At 47.1% G+C, this 19424-nt stretch overlaps 1 pseudogene; it reads right to left on the minus strand.

Annotated features, from left to right (window-relative positions):
* Positions 1 to 15578: 15578 nt before the first annotated feature.
* LOC148003061 (transmembrane protein 92-like) lies at positions 15579 to 18322 on the minus strand (annotated as a pseudogene).
* Positions 18323 to 19424: the final 1102 nt, after the last annotated feature.

Below are 19424 nucleotides of genomic sequence, written 5' to 3' on the forward strand. Positions count from 1 at the left end.
AGTACAATCAATGCAATCACAGTACAATAGACAGGATGGGATATGCAGTCATTCCATGGTCTTTGGCTGCCTCCAAGAGGTTTGTGTGTGAGGTAGGTGATAGGGTTGCATAGCGAGTCCCTCTCATCTGGACAGTAAGCCTTCAGGCCTGAGGCTATAGGGAGGACGTGTTTCAGTCTCAGTTGAATTCAGAACAACCTGCAGGAGAAGAGGCACATTTGTTTATCTTAATATCATGGTACAAAAAAAAAGGACAAATATGGTAGGAAGAGCCCTTCCCAGTCTATAGTCCCCCAGCCTCCAAACCATCATTTAAGCAGGTTGGGCAGCCGGCTAAGAAACACATTAGTTATTGGGGCAGAAAGACCCAACTTACGAATGGTTGGTAGGGGATCCACGGAGGTGACCCAAATGCTCTCTAGAGGAGCTTTGGAGGGTGGATTTTGAGGAGTATGATGGTCCGCTGGTCTGAGGTCATGCTGTAGTCCTTGGCATTTGGACATCACAAGGCCACAGATGCACAGGAGGGCAAAGATGACCCAAAAGACGATCAGTGCAATGCTAGGGAGGTAGGGGATGGTATTGTCATAAGTGCCTAAGCCATGTGCTCTTGCTGGACCTCCTCCATTCCCCAACCCACCCTGATTCTAGTGGATCCAGCCCTCAGTGAATGAAGCCCTTGGCTTACGTGAAGTGTTCAGTATCAGGATCCCAGTTCTTGCTTTCCTGACAGCATTCATTTTCATAGCATATGAATCCTTTGGGGCAGTGTCTAGTCAGGACAAACAGGAATGGGGAGATACCGATGAAATCCATGCCTCAAATGAAAGGGTCCCTACTTCCCCAGACACCTAGGACCTCAAGTGCAAGCCTCCCTCAGTGAGTGCGGGGTACAGATCTATCCAGTGTTCACCGGCAGGAATTGGTGTGTGGACCTGAGACCTGAGGTCAGAGTTGTCCATGGCAGTAAGGGGCCCTTTTTTCTCAGGTAGAGTGATCTGCTGAGGATCTTACAGGGGAGGCAGGAGTGCCACAGGGATCATTTTTGTCTCCCCCCTCTGAACCATGGAGGGTTTGGAATTAGTAGGAGTTACAGACCAGCAGTTCTCAAGCATTGGCAAGGTGACAGGGGCTGTGGTTTCATTAAAAGTGATATGAATTACATATCTGTCCTCATATCCAGGGCAGAATCTGAGCACACACCAGTCCCCACTGCCTTACTGACATCATCCACAACGTCCCATACTTACAAGTCTTCACAGTTCTGTAGAGTCTGTGGAAGGAAAAAGACAGAGGTCAGAGGTCACAGCCTGGGAGTTAGGTCTCAGGTGCTAGAATGCTTGTCCAGCGGGGCAATGAATCAGGTAGATGTGGGTAAACCAGGAGTTGATGTCCATCAGTACAGAACTCAAATGAAGGCAGGACTTCAAGATACACAGCCCAGGTGACGCCTAATACCGTAAAGGAATATCTGCCTCAGAAAGAACTGGGGCTCCTCTCTGCTCAGACACTGTTACAGACAGTGTGTCTCAGAATCTCAGTTCCTCCAACTACCATGTCCAGAGGCAGCAACTGGAGCCTATCTCTGCTCCCTCACTAGCTGGGATTAAAGGCTTGAAGAACCAAAGAAGCTCCTTCACCCTTTTTTTATTGAGACAGGCACGGTGGTCACCGTGTTACTCTGGCTAGCCTGCAATATGGAGATCTACAGATCTTTGCCAAAGACCTATGAATTAAAGATATGCCCCACTACACTTGGATTCCACACACATCATTGGAGCTTGGTCTAGGAAGCCACCTTTAGTGGATCCTTAGCTCCACAGCCCCCCTCCTCCAGGGACAACCTCAGCCCCTCACTTCCCATACACCCACCAGTCACTGTCATCAGTAGAGACAACTCTGGGGTTCACTAAACATACTCATGTCTTATCCATCCTCAGGTCCCCGTGGCAAACCCCTGCCCTGTATTCTTCAGTATTTTGAGGCACCCACGGTCTCCATACAGAATCCCATGCTGACCATAGCAGTACTGCATCAAGTCTTAATCAGACTCTCTTCCTCCAGGTATCAAAGCATTGCCCTCTCTGGCTCCTTCACCTCAAACCATCGCCATGTGTGGTGGAGCATGCCTCCATCTGAGAACTCCACAGGTTCTAGGACAGCTAGAAGTAGACCCTGTGCCAACCAATGAAGACTAGGAAGGCAGCTTTGGCTTCGGTAAAGATCATTCCAGTAGCCTCCACGCCCTCCTGCACACTCAGATAGGTGCCTAATAGAGGCAATGAACTACACCCCAAGGTCACCAGCCTTAAGGCAACAGGGAAGGAAATTCTCCTCACCCAGACAAGCAAGTCAGTTTCCTCAATCTGACTCAGAGTGTAATAAGACATATCAAGACTAAAACGGGGGTCAAACATTCTATTCACAGCTCTACGTGGGACAAATACTCAGGTAACAACACAGTCCTGCCATGACTACAGCCCCAGGTTTCCCAAGGGCCTCCCTCAGAGGTCCCTCCCTCCTTTTTCCCAGAAGAGAACAGAAAAAAGTTACCGATTGCCAGTGGTTAAGTGAATTCCTGACATGGAAAGGCTGAGACTGGGCTCCAAGGAAAGCTTCTGCCTCATGGAGTCCTCCAAAGCCAAAGAGTTTTGCTTACCTCATTGCCGCTTACTCCTTGCAGACTGGATATCAGGCCAAAGATCAGAGTGAGTGTGCCCAGTACCCAGGATTCCTGCATCCTGGCAAGAGAGCCTATGAGCTTAGAGAAGGGCAGAGTTAACACACTGGAGTTGGGCCGGATCAGGGCTTAGAGACTCTCCAGAGCTCAGGGAAGGGAAGGAGAGAGGAGCTGGCCCTGCTTGAGTTTGAGGATGGAGGAATTGGAAGGTTAGCAGAGCTTGAATACCAACTTGGTGAGTTGGATGGAGCAGAATGCTCTGGAACTTCCTCCCTTCTTTTGTGCTTAAATAGTGTTTAGAACAGGGCGTGGCGACACACCTTTAATCCCATCACTAAGCACTAAGCAGGCACAGCTCTGTTGAGTTCAGAACTACTATGATACCATATGTTGGATCCAGGAAAGCCAGGGTTAAATTTCAAAAGCCCAGTGGTGTTAGCACAAGCCTTTAACTCCCCAGCACTCAGGACATAGAAAGAGGTGGATCTCTGGGGCTAGCCTGGTCTACGGAGGGGGTTCCTGGACAGCCAACACTACATACAGAAACCCTTTGGATATCAGGAGGGGAAACTGTCTGGGGAGGTGACTTAGGGGTTTGAGCAGCTGTCCTTGGACCTGGATTCTGTGTCCAGCATTTACATAGAAGATGGCTCACAATCATCAGAAAGTCTACTTTTAGGTCATACCATCTTCTGAACTCTGAGGGCATCAGGAATACATATGATGCACACACATCAGGGCAATAAATACTCATACAAATTAAAATGACATAAATAAACCTTAAACAAACCAAACCAGACCTTTTATGGACAGCCATGGGATTCAGTGGGGAAATGTGCTGAAATACAATCCTGATAATCTAAATTTTGTTTTATTTTGCTTTTCGAGACAGGGTATCTCTAAATAGCTCTGGATTTTCTGAAACTGACTACCCAGTTAATTAACTGATTGCCCAGTTAATCCTCCAATTCATAGAGATCCCCCTGCCTCTGCCCCTTCTATATACTGATTAAAGGCAGGTGCCCGCCCATTTACTTTTTAAAACTGAATTCGAGGGGGTTGTGTGGAGAAAAAAAAAACTGAATTCGATCTTTGGGACCCCTCTAGTGAAATGAGAAAGTCAAGGCCATGCACTTGATTGCAAACACACAGACACAGACACACAGACACAGACACACACAGACACACACGCATGCACACCCACGCACACACACACACAGAGAGAGAGAGAGAGAGAGAGAGAGAGAGAGAGAGAGATGGCTCAGTGGTTAAGAGCACTCAGTGCCCTTCCACAGGTCCTGAGTTCAAATCGTGGCAACCAGGTGGTTTTCCACAACTATGTGAATTGGATCGGATGCCCTCTTCTGGTGTGACTGAAGACAGTTAACAGCGTAGTTATATATAAAAAATAAATAAATCTTTCAAACAAAAAGATGAAGAGGGAGAGAGCTAGTGAGGGTGTGCATGAATGAAAAATTGTCATTTAAATATTTTTTATTATTCTTTTACTTTTTCAATTCAGTGTTTCTGTATGTAGCTCTCTTTGTCCTGGAACTCACTCTGTAGGCCAAGCAGGCCTCCAACTGAAGATACACACCCCGTAGGTGTCCAGAGGATGGGGATTAAACACATGTGCCACATCTATCCCATATAAAATACCCTTTAAATGAAAAATTTAAATTCAATCGAAGTGGTGGTGAAACACAGGTTTAGTCCCAGAATGTGGGAGGACAAAGTAGGCAGATCTTTCAGCTCAATGCTAGCCCGGTCTCAAGAGGGATTTGGAGGATAAACAAGGCTACTCAGAGAAACCCTGTCAAAGAAATCAAAATCAATACAGAAAACAGGAGAGAACCTCTCAACACTGAATGGTGCTGTCCTTCCCAAGAGATAGGGAGGCATATGATGGGAAGGAGGCAGAGACTGGGGAAAGGCAAGTCATTGCAGAGAAGGATAATGGGGTATGTGTCACATAAAAGGTGCCAATCCTTTCTGCTTTGACCAAGAGAGGAGGAAAAGACCCTGAGTTGGGGAAGAAACACTTTGACACAGCTTTCCCCACAGCACTGTGTTATTAGTGTTCCCTCTGTTTTGTAATTTGTGGGGAGATGTTGGTATCTTTCCTTTCTGTTGAAGAAAAAATCGTGGCTAAGCACTTTGTCCATTGTGCCCAAAAAGTTGGTGTCCCTCACGGCGATGAGCAGGCCAGGTGGGATTCATGTACAGAATCAGGGAGTGAGAGTATGGCCACCAGGTAACAGCATAGGCCAGCGCCTATGTGGGCCCAAGCATTTAGGTCATGACTTCAGAGGCTCTGAGACCTTAGGAGAAAACAGGCAGACTGGTGGATGTAGGATGACTGACAAGGGTGGAAGACAGACATGTGTGTGGCATCTGAGCTAGAGGAAGGGGCATAAGGACTTAGTGACTGAGTTGCTGTCTGGTCTGGTGACACAGAAAGGTGACCCTTGGAGGCTCTGCTGTGAATGCTATATGCATCTCACATGCCCTGTTCCCTCTCCTCTGTAACTTGGCTGTGGGATACAGGTAACTTCTAGGAAGCCTCCCCTTATTTTTGGTCCCTTTATTACCTGTCATTCTGAGAAATTCTCCAAGCCTCAACTTCTCTCCCAGTCTTTGTTTCCAGCTTTACTGTCCTAATGGGTGCCACTTCCAAAGGTATCTGTTTGGGCCCCTCTGTTGTCCTGCTGTTTCCATCACCAACTGTGTCTCAGGGACCCTGCAGCTCCCTCATTCTCCTGCAAGGAATTGTCCCGTGGTCTCTCTCCCACTATCTGCCTGTGACTCTCATTATCCCTTGTTTCCTTTAATGCTCAAAATCAGAACCCTACAGAGTCAGCCCAAGTGCAATTGGGATCTGTTCCCAGATAATCCCGTCTCTATTTTAAATCTCTGGAGACTATGGCTGGGGATTCAAAAGGGGGGAGGTGGGTGTGCCTCTTGCTGGAACCCCCTTGGGACAGTGCTGATATTTCCCAACAACATTCACACTTCTTCCCTCTTGAGAGAAATTGTTGCTAACTTGGATTTCTGGCCCTCCGGCCTCTGCCCAGGCCCCAATGTGTCTGTCTGTGTGCTTATAGAGAATTCTGTGGTCCTTCATAGCCTGCTGCCTGCCACCCTGCCAGACCGGGAGCCCCCCTGGAATTAGGTCTCAAGAAGAGGAGAAGGCCAGACACCCGGTGTAGTTGACAAGAGTGTTGGGGTGGGTGCGCTGGAGAAATGACGGGAAGTGTCTAGTACCCGTGTCCCTGATGGCAGTATGGAACAGGGGTTATTTCCTGTGAGTATCTGGCATCCATCCAACCTCCATGTATTCTTGTTGAGGAGAGGGGAGGAGATTAAAATTGTATTGAGATAACAGAAAGTTTTTCTTGTGTGATGGTTGGCATGTGCTTGGCCCAGATTGGCAGTATTGCAAACTGTGTCGAGATTGGAGTAGGAGTATCGCTCTGACATTTGGCTTGGAGACCCTCATCCTATCTGGCTTGAAGTTACTGTTCAGCTTGTTTCTGATGAAGATGAAGAAGTCCTCCATTCTTCTTGCAGTATTCCTGCCTTGGGGCTGCCATATTCCTGCCTCCATGATATGAACTGGACATCTGAACCTGTTACCCAGCCCCAGTGAAATGTCTTTATAGAGGTGCCTTGGTCATGGTGTACATTCCCTGAGGTAAAAACCTAAGTAATAGACAAGTCGGTACCAGAACTGGGGTATTGCTGTCATACGTCTGAACATGCCTTTGTTTGGATGAATATGGATTTTATAGCTTTAAATATCCAAAGCACTGGACTGTTTTAAATGGGGATCATTGGGCCATCCTAGTAGGAATATGGAAGAATTTTGTACTCACACTGATGTGACTTGTTCAGACTTGGGCCATCAAGTTCCAGTGAAGTATTTCAACATGTGTCATAGATACTGTTAATGTACTGTTTTGGTTTAGAAGAATGTGGCTACTTTTGGCCCTTGACTGAAGAGTCTACCTCAGGCTCAGAGGAAGAGACTCAGATAAATTTCTTTGACATGGAAAGTCTCAGCAAAATCTTTGTTCTTTGGTTATTTCTCCTGAACAGACTTTTCAATGAGCTTAGCAAGCTGAAAAAGGAAAAATAAAAAGAAAAATGCACACTTCGAGTACTAAAGGAGCACCAGGAAGTGCTATGGAGCTGAATTCTATGATAAAGATAATTGAATTTAATTGTGTGTTTACCTTCAGGTAAGATCCTACCCAGCAAAATGTAGATGCAGGCATGGTGGTACACACCTTTTATCCCAGGAGAAAAGGCCCAGGACATGAGTTCAAGACCATCCTGGGATAAAGCAGGCTCTAGGTGAAGAAAGGCTTAATCCCAGGGATAATAACACACACCTTTAATACAAGTGTTACAGGAGACTGAGCCCTGCAGATCTATTAGTTCCAGGACAGCCTGCAGAGCAAGATCCAGGAAATCAAAGCTCAGGCAGAGTGGGACATGGGAAACAGATCTCAGATCTCATTACGGATGGTTGTGAGCTACCACGTGGTTACTGGGATTTGAACTCAGGACGTCTGGAAGAGCAATCAGTGCTCTTAGCCGCTGAGCCATCTCTCCAGCCCCTCTGTTGAGGATCTTACAGGGGAGGCATGAGTGCCACACGGATCATTTTTGTCTCCCCCCTCCCAACCATGGAAGGTTGGGAATTAGCAGGAGTTACAGACAGGAGATCTCAAGCATTGGCAAGGTGACAGGGGCTGTGGTCATTAAAAGTGATATGAGGCTGGGGATTTAGCTCAGTGGTAGAGCGCTTACCTAGGAAGCCCAAGGCCCTGGGTTCGGTCCCCAGCTCCGAAAAAAAGAACCAAAAAAAAAAAAAAAAAAAAAAGTGATATGAATTACATATCTGTCCCCATATCCAGGGCAGAATCGGAGCACACACCAGTCCCCACTGCCTTACTGACATCATCGAAATGTCCCATACTTACAAGTCTTCCCAGGTGCATACAGTCTGTGGGAGGAAAAAGAAAGAGATCATAGGTCACAGCCTGGGATTTGGGTCTCAGGTGCTAAAATGCTTGTCCACCCAGGCAATGAATCAGGTAGATGTAGGTAAACCAGGATTTGATGTCCATCAGTACAGAACTCAAATGAAGGCAGGACTTCAAGATACATAGCCAAGACGAGGCCTAATACCGTAAAGGAATATCTGCCTCAGAAAGAACTGGGGCTACTCTCTGCTCAGACACTGTTCCAGACCGTGGGTCTCAGAATCTCAGTCCCTGCAACTACCATGTCCAGGGCAACAACTGGAGCCTATCTCTGCTCCCTCACTAGCTGGGATTAAAGGCTTGAAGAACCAAGGAAGCTCCTTCATCACTTTTCTTATTGACACAGGCAAGAGGATCACTGTGTTACCCTGGCTAGCCTGCTATGGAGATCTACGGATCTCTGCCAAAGACCTCTGAACTAAAGATATGCCCCACTACCCTTGGATTCCACACACATCATTGGAGCTTGGCCTAGGAAGCCACCTTTAGTGGATCCTTAGCTCCACCGATCCCCTCCCCCAGGGACAACCTCAGCCCCTCACTTCCCATACACCCACCAGTCACTGTCATCAGTAGAGACAACTCTGGGAGTTCACTAAACATACTCATGTCTTATCCATCCTCAGGTCCCCGTGGGAAACCCCTACCCTGTATTCTTCAGTATTTTGAGGCACCCACGGTCTCCATACAGAATCCCATGCTGACCATAGCAGTACTGCATCAAGTCTTAATCAGACTCTCTTCCTCCAGGTATCAAGGCATTGCTACTTCACCTCAAACCATCGCCATGTGTGGTGGAGCATGCCTCCATCTGAGAACTCCACAGGTTCTAGGACAGCTAGAAGCAGACCCTGTGCCAACCAATGAAGACTAGGAAGGCAGCTTTGGCTTCGGTAAAGATCATTCCAGTAGCCTCCACTTCCCTCCTACCCACTCAGATAGGTGCCTAATAGAGGCAATGAACTACACCCCAAGGTCACCAGCCTTAAGGCAACAGGGAAGGAAATTCTCCTCACCCAGACAAGCAAGTCAGTTTCCTCAATCTGACTCAGACTTTAATAAGACATATCAAGACTAAAACGGGGGTCAAACATTCTATTCAGGGCTCTACTTGGTAAAAATACTCAGTTAACAACACAGTCCTGCCATGACTACAGCCCCAGGTTTCCCAAGGGCCTCCCTCAGAGGTCCCTCCCTCCTTTTTCCCAGAACAGAACAGAAAAAAGTTAACGATTGCCTGTGGTTAAGGGAATTCCTGACATGGTAAGGCTGAGACTGGGCTCCAAGGACAGCTTCTGCCTCAGGGGGTCCTCCAAAGACAAAGAGTTTTGCTTACCTCATTGCCCCTTACTCCTTGCAGACTGGGTATCAGGCCAAAGATCAGAGTGAGTGTGACCAGGACCCAGGATTCCTGCATCCTGGCAAGAGGGCCTATGAGCTTAGATAAGGGCAGAGTTAACACACTGGAGTTGGGCCGGATCAGGGCTTAGAGCCTAGCCAGAGCTCAGGGAAGGGAAGGAGAGAGGAGCTGGCCCTGCTGGAATTTGAGGATGGAGGAATTGGAAGGTTAGCAGAATTTGCTTTACTAACTTGGTGAGTTGTATGAAGCAGAACACTCTGGTACTTAGTCTGTTGTTCTGTGCTTAAATAGTGTTTAGAGCAGGGCGTGGCGACACACCTTTAATCCCATCTCTATGCAGGCAAAGTTCTGTGAGTTCAAAGCTACTATGATACAATGTGTTGGATCCGGGACAGCCAGGTTTAAATTTCAGAAACCCAATGGTATTAGCACAAGTCTTTAACTCCCCAGCACTCAGGACATAGAAAGAGGTGGATCTCTGGGGCTAGCCTGGTCCGCGGAGGGGGTTCCTGGACAGCCAACACTCCAGAAAGAAACCCTTTGGATATCAGGAGGGGAAACTGTCTGGGGAGGTGACTCAGGGGTTAGAGCAGCTCTCCTTGGACCTGGATTCTGTGTCCAGCATCTACATAGAAGATGGCTCACAATCATCAGAAAGTCTACTTTTAGGTCATACCATCTTCTGAACTCTGAGGGCATCAGGCATACATATGATGCACACTCATCAGGGCAATAAATACTCATACAAATTAAAATGACATAAATAAACCTTAAACAAACCAAACCAGACCTTTTATGGACAGCCATGGGATTCAGTGGGGAAATGTGCTGAAATACAATCCTGATAATCTAAATTTTGTTTTACTTTGCTTTTCGAGACAGGGTATCTCTAAATAGCTCTGGATTTTCTGAAACTGACTACATTGCCCAGTTAATCCTCCAGTTCATAGAGATCCCCCTGCCTCTGCCCCCTCTATATACTGATTAAAGTCATGTGCCCGCCCATCTACTTTTTAAAACTGAATTCGAGGGGGTTTTGTGGAGGAAAAAAAAAACTAAATAAGATCTTTGGGACCCCTCTAGTGAAATGAGAAAGTCAAGGCCATGCACTTGACTGCAAACACACAGACACAGACACAGACACAGACACACACACACACACACACACACACACACACACACACACACGCACACACACACACAGATACCCACACACACACACACACACACACACACACACAGAGAGAGAGAGAGAGAGAGAGAGAGAGAGAGAGGAACAGAGAGAGAGAGACAGGGATGGAGAGATAGGAAGAGAGAGGACAAAAGATGAAGAGGGAGAGGGCTGGAGAGATGGCTCAGTGGTTAAGAGCACTCAGTGCTCTTCCACAGGTCCAGAGTCGACATCGTGGCAACCAGGTGGTGGATCAAACTATGTGAAATGGGATCAGATGCCCTCTTCTGGTGTGACTGAAGACAGTTAACAGCGTAGTTATATATAAAAAATAAATAAATCTTTAAAACAAAAAGATGAAGAGGGAGAGAGCTAGTGAGGGTGTTCATGAATGAAAAATTATAACTTAAATAATTCTTATTATTCTTTTACTTTTTCAATTCAGTGTTTCTATGTGTAGCTCTGTTTGTCCTGGAACTCGCTCTGTAGGCCAGGCGGGCCTCCAACTGAAGATACACACCCCGTAGGTGTTCAGGATGGGGATTAAACACATGTGCCACATCTATGCCATATAAAATACCCTTTAAATGAAATTTTAAAATTCAATCCAAGGGTTGGTGAAACACAGCTTTAGTCCCAGAATGTGTGAGGCCAAAGTAGGCAGATCTTTGAGCTCAATGCTAGCCTGGTCTCAAGAGGGAGTTGGAGGATAACCAAGGCTACTCAGAGAAACCCTGTCTCAAGAAATCAAAATCAATACATAAAACAGGAGAGATCCTCTCAACACTGAATGGTGATGTCCTTGCCCAGAGACAGGGAGGGATATGATGGGAAGGAGGCAGAGACTGTTGAAAGGCAAGTCACTGCAGGAGAAGGATAATGGGGTATGTGTCACATAAAATGTGCCATTCCTTTGTGCTTTGACCAAGAGGGGAGGAAAAGACCCTGAGTTGGGAAAGAAACACTTTGGCCCAGCGTTCCCCACAGCACTGGGTTATTAGTGTTCCCTCTGTTTTGTAATTTGTGGGGAGATGTTGGTATCTCTCCTTTCTGTCTGAAGAAAAAATCGTGGCTAAGCACTTTGTCCATTGTGCCCAAAAAGTTGGTGTCCCTCACGGTGATGAGCAGGCCAGGTGGGATTCATGTACAGAATCATGGAGTCAGAATATGTCCACCAGGTAACAGCATAAGCCTGCGACTAGGTGGGCCCAGGCATTTAGGTTATGGCTTGAGAGGCTCTGAGACCTTACAAGATATCAGGCAGAGTGGTGGATGTAGGGTGACTGACAAGAGTTGAAGACAGACATGTGTGTGGCATCTGAGCTAGAGGAAGGGGTATAAGGACTCAGTGACTGAGTTGCTGTCTGGTCTGGTGACACAGAAAGGTGACCCTTGGAGGCTCTGCTGTTAATGCCATGTGCATCTCACATCCCCTGTTCCCTGTCCTCTGTAACTTGGCAGTGGGATACAGGTAACTTCTAGGAAGCCTCCCCTTATTTCCGGTCCCTTTATTACCCGTCATACTGAGAGATTCTCCAAGCCTCAACTTCTCTCCCAGTCTTTGTTTTCCAACTTTAGTGTCCTAATGGGTGCCACTTCCAAAGGCATCTATTTGGGCCCCTCTTTTGTCCTGCTGTTTCCATCACCAACTGTGTCTCAGGGACACTGCAACTACTTCATTCTCCTGCAAGGAATTGTCCTGTTGTCTCTCTCCCATTATCTGCCTCTGATGCTCATTATCCCTAGTTTCCTAGAATGCTCAAATCAGAACCTTCCAGAGTCAGGCCAAGTACATTGGGATCTGTTCCCAGAGAATACCCTCTCTGTTTTAAATCTCTGGAGACTGAGGCTAGGGACACAAAAGGGGGGAGGTAGGTATGCCTCTTACTGGAACCCCCTTGGGATAGTGCTGATATTTCCCAACAACATTCACACTTCTGCCCTCTTAAGAGAAATTGGTGCTAACTTGGATTTCTGTCCCTTGGCCTCTGCCCAGGGCCCACTGTGTCTGTCTGTGTCCTGAGGTAGACGTCTGTGGTCTTTCATCCCCTGCTGCCTGCCACCATGCCAGACTGGGAGCCCGCCCTGGAATTATGACTGATGAAAGAGGAGAAGGCCAGACACCCTGTGTAGTTGACAAGAGTGTTGGGGTGGGTGGGCTGGAGAAATGAAGGGAAGTGTCTAGTACCCGTGTCCCTGATGGGCAGAATGGAGCAGGTGCTTATTTCCTGTGAGTGTCTGGCATCCATCCAACCTCCATTTATTGTTGTCTGAAGAGACGGGAGGAGATTAAAGTTGTATTTAGATAACAGAAAGTTTTTCTTGTGTGATGGTTGGCATGTGCTTGGCCCAGATTGGCAGTATTGCAAACTGTGTCGATATAGGAATAGGAGTGTTACTGTGACAGTTGGCTTGGAGACCCTCATCCTATCTGGCTTGAAGCTACTATTCAGCTTACTTCAGATGAAGATGAAGAAGTCCTCCATTCCTCTTGCAGTATGCCTGCCTGGGGGCTGCCATATTCCTGCCTTCATGATAGGAACTGGACATCTTAACCCTTTACCGAGCCCCAGTGAAATGTCTTTATAGAGTTGCCTTGGTCATGGTGTCTGTTCGCTGAGGTAAAACCCTACTAACAGGGAAGTAGGTACCAGAAGTGGGGTACTGATGTTTTAGACCTGAACATGCCTTTGTCTGGATGAATATGGGTTTTAGAGCTTTAAATATCCAAAGCACTGGACTGTTTTAAATGGGGATCAATGGGCATCCTACAATTAATATGGAAGAATTTTGTACTGAGAGTGATGTGATTTTTTGAGACTTGGGTCATGAGGTTTCAGTGAAGTATTTCAACATGTGTCCTAGATACTGTTTATGTACTGTTTTGGTTTAGTAGAATATGGCTACTTTTGGCCATTGACCTCAGAGCCTACCTAAGGCTCAGAAGAGACTCAGATAAATTTCTTTGACATAGGAAGTCTCAGCAAAGTCTTTGTTCTTTGGTTATTTCTCCTGAAGAGCTTTTTCAATGAGCTTAGCAAGCTGAAAAAGAAAAAATAAAATAAAAAAAAGGTACACTTCAAGTACTAAATGAGCACCAGGAAGTGCTATGGAGGTGAAGTCTGTGATAAAGATTATTCACTTGAATTGACTGTTGAACTTGAGGTAATCCTACCCAGCAAAATGCAGATGTAGGCATGGTGGTACACACCTTTTTTTGTTGTTGTTGTTTGTTTGGTTTTGGTTTTGGTTTTTCCGGAGCTGGGGACCTAACCCAGGGCCTTTCGCTTGATAGGCAAGTGCTCTACCACTGAGCTAAATCCCCAACCCCAGGGTACATACCTTTTATCCCAGGAGAAAATGCCCAGAACATGAGTTCAAGATCATCTTGGGACAAAGCAGGCTCTAGGTGAAGAAAGGCTTAATCCGAGGGATTATAACACATACCTTTAATATAAGTGTTACAGTAGACTGAGCCCAGCAGATCTATGAGTTCTAGGACAGTCTACAGAGCAAGTTACAGGAAATCAAAGCTTAGGCAGAGAGGGACATGGGAAACAGAACGCTGGGAATACAATGGGCGAGCGGGTCATGGTCTTGATCATGCAAAGGAACTGAGGCTTGGCACCATGAAGAGAGGATATTGGTGACACCTACTTCAATGTGAGGACTCCAGCACATAGGAGATGCCAGTAGCATGAGATGATCACAAAGAACAGCAGTGGTTGTTGATTGGATCAACCTGAGTTTAGAGCGCTAGAGTGTAGGCACAACTGTGACACCATGACTTCTCTAAACCTTCAGCCACAGTAGAAACTGAGTGGGAACAGACTCACTCAGACACCTGGAGAGAGGGCTCAATGGTTATTAATGCCTGCTACTTGTCAGTACTTAAGTTCAATTCCCAACACCTGCATGGCAGGTCATAAACATCTGAAACACCAGGGGGACCTGTGACCCTCCCACACCGATGAATGCACATTTTAAACATGATTTTCCATCCACTGAACTTCAGGAGAGCCACTCTCTCAGGCCAAGCACTGATTGGAAAGCCCTAGAACATCTTCAATATGGTTGGGGAGAAGGAGCCTGAGGTGTCCCTCCTCCTTTAGAAAGACTCCCACATCAAAACAAACCTGTCTACCCACACTCCCTCAATCACGACATCTTTTTCCTGAACAGTAACATTTTGTCAGCATCTACTGCTCTCGCTCAGAGCCTGAATGTCCCTGGATTCCCTGTCTTGCCATCTTCTGTGGCAGCCAGAGGATCCCGCACTTGAAGCCAGCCTGCTCTACAGAGTGAGTCCAGGACAGCCCCCTGCCCTGCCCGCACACCTAAGCAGTGAGTTTCCCTAGTGCTGTCTGTCTGCAGAGAAACATTGGCCGTCAGCCCCCTGCAGGAACCACAGTAAAGACCACAGTAGGTGTCCAGGCCCCTCCAACAGGAACTGTCTCCATTCCCTTCCACAGCCTGTGCACACTCCAAGCTCCAAGATGGCCTCAGTACCTCAGCCTCTGGACAAACCCTTCTTCTCTTTAGGAGTTCACCTTGGGTGGGCTGTAGCTAATGCCTGGAACCCACTCTCAACAGAAGGTACAAGGTGGGGTCAGCCCCCCACTACATCCAAGGGATTCTAGGAAAGGAGGTGAAAAGAAGTGTTCCCTAGACCTCACTCCACACATTTCTATTCATGCTTCTCCAGGCTTTCTCCCAACTTTACCTTCTCTCGAAGGCTGTTTTCTGAATTGTTACTCCCTAATAGTCCCATGATTAATCAAGTTCTGGTCTGGTAGGAAATCATGTCACAGGAATAGAGTAGAATTGTATTGTCTTTCCAGTTCATTTCTTTTGAGCCCCCAAGATCCCAGGAAACACAAGGTCTAAGCTTTCCTTCACATCTTGGATTCTCCATCCTCCCAGCAGGTGCTCAGGGCAGTCAGTCACCATTAGAAGAAGCTGAAGTGTCCCCTTAGCCTCTGAACTGGTCCCCATCAGCACTTAGCAGCCAGACAGAACCTTGGCACCTGTGGTTTTTGCATTGCTATAGAGGTGCAGTGAGATCCTCTCAGCACAGGTATGGATGAAGAAGTCTCAGAGAGTCTGACCAGTTCAGTCTTCAATGTCTTCCAGGCACAGCCTCGCTGCTCTAGAATGGCAGAGTGAGCTGTCCAGTCTAGATGGGAAGACCACGACCAATGATTTTTTTATATCCACCACAGACTCCGGCAATTCTTAAAAAAATCAACAGCCTTTATTGTGTGACAGAGATTACAGATCTAGTTTAGCTCTCATGACAAAAAGGGATAGCGGTATAAAAGTACAATCAATGCAATCACAGTACAATAGACAGGATGGGATATGCAGTCATTCCATGGTCTTTGGCTGCCTCCAAGAGGTTTGTGTGTGAGGTAGGTGATAGGGTTGCATAGCGAGTCCCTCTCATCTGGACAGTAAGCCTTCAGGCCTGAGGCTATAGGGAGGACGTGTTTCAGTCTCAGTTGAATTCAGAACAACCTGCAGGAGAAGAGGCACATTTGTTTATCTTAATATCATGGTACAAAAAAAAAGGACAAATATGGTAGGAAGAGCCCTTCCCAGTCTATAGTCCCCCAGCCTCCAAACCATCATTTAAGCAGGTTGGGCAGCCGGCTAAGAAACACATTAGTTATTGGGGCAGAAAGACCCAACTTACGAATGGTTGGTAGGGGATCCACGGAGGTGACCCAAATGCTCTCTAGAGGAGCTTTGGAGGGTGGATTTTGAGGAGTATGATGGTCCGCTGGTCTGAGGTCATGCTGTAGTCCTTGGCATTTGGACATCACAAGGCCACAGATGCACAGGAGGGCAAAGATGACCCAAAAGACGATCAGTGCAATGCTAGGGAGGTAGGGGATGGTATTGTCATAAGTGCCTAAGCCATGTGCTCTTGCTGGACCTCCTCCATTCCCCAACCCACCCTGATTCTAGTGGATCCAGCCCTCAGTGAATGAAGCCCTTGGCTTACGTGAAGTGTTCAGTATCAGGATCCCAGTTCTTGCTTTCCTGACAGCATTCATTTTCATAGCATATGAATCCTTTGGGGCAGTGTCTAGTCAGGACAAACAGGAATGGGGAGATACCGATGAAATCCATGCCTCAAATGAAAGGGTCCCTACTTCCCCAGACACCTAGGACCTCAAGTGCAAGCCTCCCTCAGTGAGTGCGGGGTACAGATCTATCCAGTGTTCACCGGCAGGAATTGGTGTGTGGACCTGAGACCTGAGGTCAGAGTTGTCCATGGCAGTAAGGGGCCCTTTTTTCTCAGGTAGAGTGATCTGCTGAGGATCTTACAGGGGAGGCAGGAGTGCCACAGGGATCATTTTTGTCTCCCCCCTCTGAACCATGGAGGGTTTGGAATTAGTAGGAGTTACAGACCAGCAGTTCTCAAGCATTGGCAAGGTGACAGGGGCTGTGGTTTCATTAAAAGTGATATGAATTACATATCTGTCCTCATATCCAGGGCAGAATCTGAGCACACACCAGTCCCCACTGCCTTACTGACATCATCCACAACGTCCCATACTTACAAGTCTTCACAGTTCTGTAGAGTCTGTGGAAGGAAAAAGACAGAGGTCAGAGGTCACAGCCTGGGAGTTAGGTCTCAGGTGCTAGAATGCTTGTCCAGCGGGGCAATGAATCAGGTAGATGTGGGTAAACCAGGAGTTGATGTCCATCAGTACAGAACTCAAATGAAGGCAGGACTTCAAGATACACAGCCCAGGTGACGCCTAATACCGTAAAGGAATATCTGCCTCAGAAAGAACTGGGGCTCCTCTCTGCTCAGACACTGTTACAGACAGTGTGTCTCAGAATCTCAGTTCCTCCAACTACCATGTCCAGAGGCAGCAACTGGAGCCTATCTCTGCTCCCTCACTAGCTGGGATTAAAGGCTTGAAGAACCAAAGAAGCTCCTTCACCCTTTTTTTATTGAGACAGGCACGGTGGTCACCGTGTTACTCTGGCTAGCCTGCAATATGGAGATCTACAGATCTTTGCCAAAGACCTATGAATTAAAGATATGCCCCACTACACTTGGATTCCACACACATCATTGGAGCTTGGTCTAGGAAGCCACCTTTAGTGGATCCTTAGCTCCACAGCCCCCCTCCTCCAGGGACAACCTCAGCCCCTCACTTCCCATACACCCACCAGTCACTGTCATCAGTAGAGACAACTCTGGGGTTCACTAAACATACTCATGTCTTATCCATCCTCAGGACCCCGTGGGAAACCCCAGCCCTGTATTCTTCAGTGTTTTGAGGCACCCACGGTCTCCATACAGAATCCCATGCTGACCATAGCAGTACTGCATAAAGTCTTAATCAGACTCTCTTCCTCCAGGTATCAAAGCATTGCCCTCTCTGGCTCCTTCACCTCAAACCATCGCCATGTGTGATGGAGCATGCCTCCATCTGAGAACTCCACAGGTTCTAGGACAGCTAGAAGTAGACCCTGTGCCAACCAATGAAGACTAGGAAGGCAGCTTTGGCTTCGGTAAAGATCATTCCAGTAGCCTCCACTTCCCTCCTACCCACTCAGATAGGTGCCTAATAGAGGCAATGAACTACACCCCAAGGTCACCAGCCTTAAGGCAACAGGGAAGGAAATTCTCCTCACCCAGACAAGCAAGTCAGTTTCCTCAATCTGACTCAGACTTTAATAAGACATATCAAGACTAAAACGGGGGTCAAACATTCTATTCAGGGCTCTACTTGGTAAAAATGCTCAGTTAACAACACAGTCCTGCCATGACTACAGCCCCAGGTTTCCCAAGGGCCTCCCTCAGAGGTCCCTCCCTCCTTTTTCCCAGAACAGAACAGAAAAAAGTTAACGATTGCCCGTGGTTAAGGGAATTCCTGACATGGTAAGGCTGAGACTGGGCTCCAAGGAAAGCTTCTGCCTCAGGGAGTCCTCCAAAGTCAAAGAGTTTTGCTTACCTCATTTCCGCTTACTCCTTGCAGACTGGATATCAGGCCAAAGATCAGAGTGAGTGTGCCCAGGACCCACGATTCCTGCATCCTGGCAAGAGGGCCTATGAGCTTAGATAAGGGCAGAGTTAACACACTGGAGTTGGGCCGGATCAGGGCTTAGAGCCTAGCCAGAGCTCAGCGAAGGGAAGGAGAGAGGAGCTGGCCCTGCTGGAATTTGAGGATGGAGGAATTGGAAGGTTAGCAGGATTTGATTTACCAACTTGGTGAGTTCTATGAAGCAGAACACTCTGGAACTTAGTCTGTTGTTCTGTGCTTAAATAGTGTTTAGAGCAGGGCGTGGCGACACACCTTTAATCCCATCTCTATGCAGGCAAAGTTCTGTGAGTTCAAAACTACTATGATACAATGTGTTGGATCCGGGACAGCCAGGGTTAAATTTCAGAAGCCCAGTGGTATTAGCCCAAGTCTTTAACTCCCCAGCACTCAGGACATAGAAAGAGATGGATCTCTGGGGCTAGCCTGGTCTACGGAGGGGGTTCCAGGACAGCCAGAAACCCATTGGGTATCAGGAGGGGAAACTGTCTGGGGAGGTGACTCAGGGGTTAGGAGCAGCTGTCCTTGGATCTGGATTCTCTGTCCAGCATCTACATAGAAGATGGCTCACAATCATCAGAAAGTCTACTTTTAGGTCATACCATATTCTGACTTCTGAGGGCATCAGGCATACATATGATCCACACACATCAGGGCAATAAATACTCATAGAAATTGAAATGACATAAATAAACCTTAAACAAACCAAAGCAGACCTTTTATGGACAGCCATGGGATTCAGTGGGGAAATGTGCTGAAATACAATCCTAATAATCTAAATTTTGTTTTATTTTGCTTTTAGAGACAGGGTATCTCTAAATAGCTCTGGATTTTCTGAAACTGACTACATTGCCCAGTTAATCCTCCAATGAATAGAGATCCTCATGCCTCTGCTCCCTCTATATACTGATTAAAGGCATGTGCCCACCCATCTACTTTTTAAAACTGAATTCGAGGGGGTGGTGTGGAGAAAAAAAAAAGTAACTTAATTCGATCTTTGGGACCCTTCTAGTGAAATGAGAAAGTCAAGGCCATGCACTTGACTGCAAACACACAGACACAGACACAGACACAGACACAGACACACACACAGACA

This window comes from Rattus norvegicus, chromosome 10 (genome assembly GCF_021556685.1).
Source record: "Rattus norvegicus strain SHRSP/BbbUtx chromosome 10, alternate assembly SHRSP_T2T, whole genome shotgun sequence".
Lineage (NCBI taxonomy): Eukaryota > Metazoa > Chordata > Mammalia > Rodentia > Muridae > Rattus > Rattus norvegicus.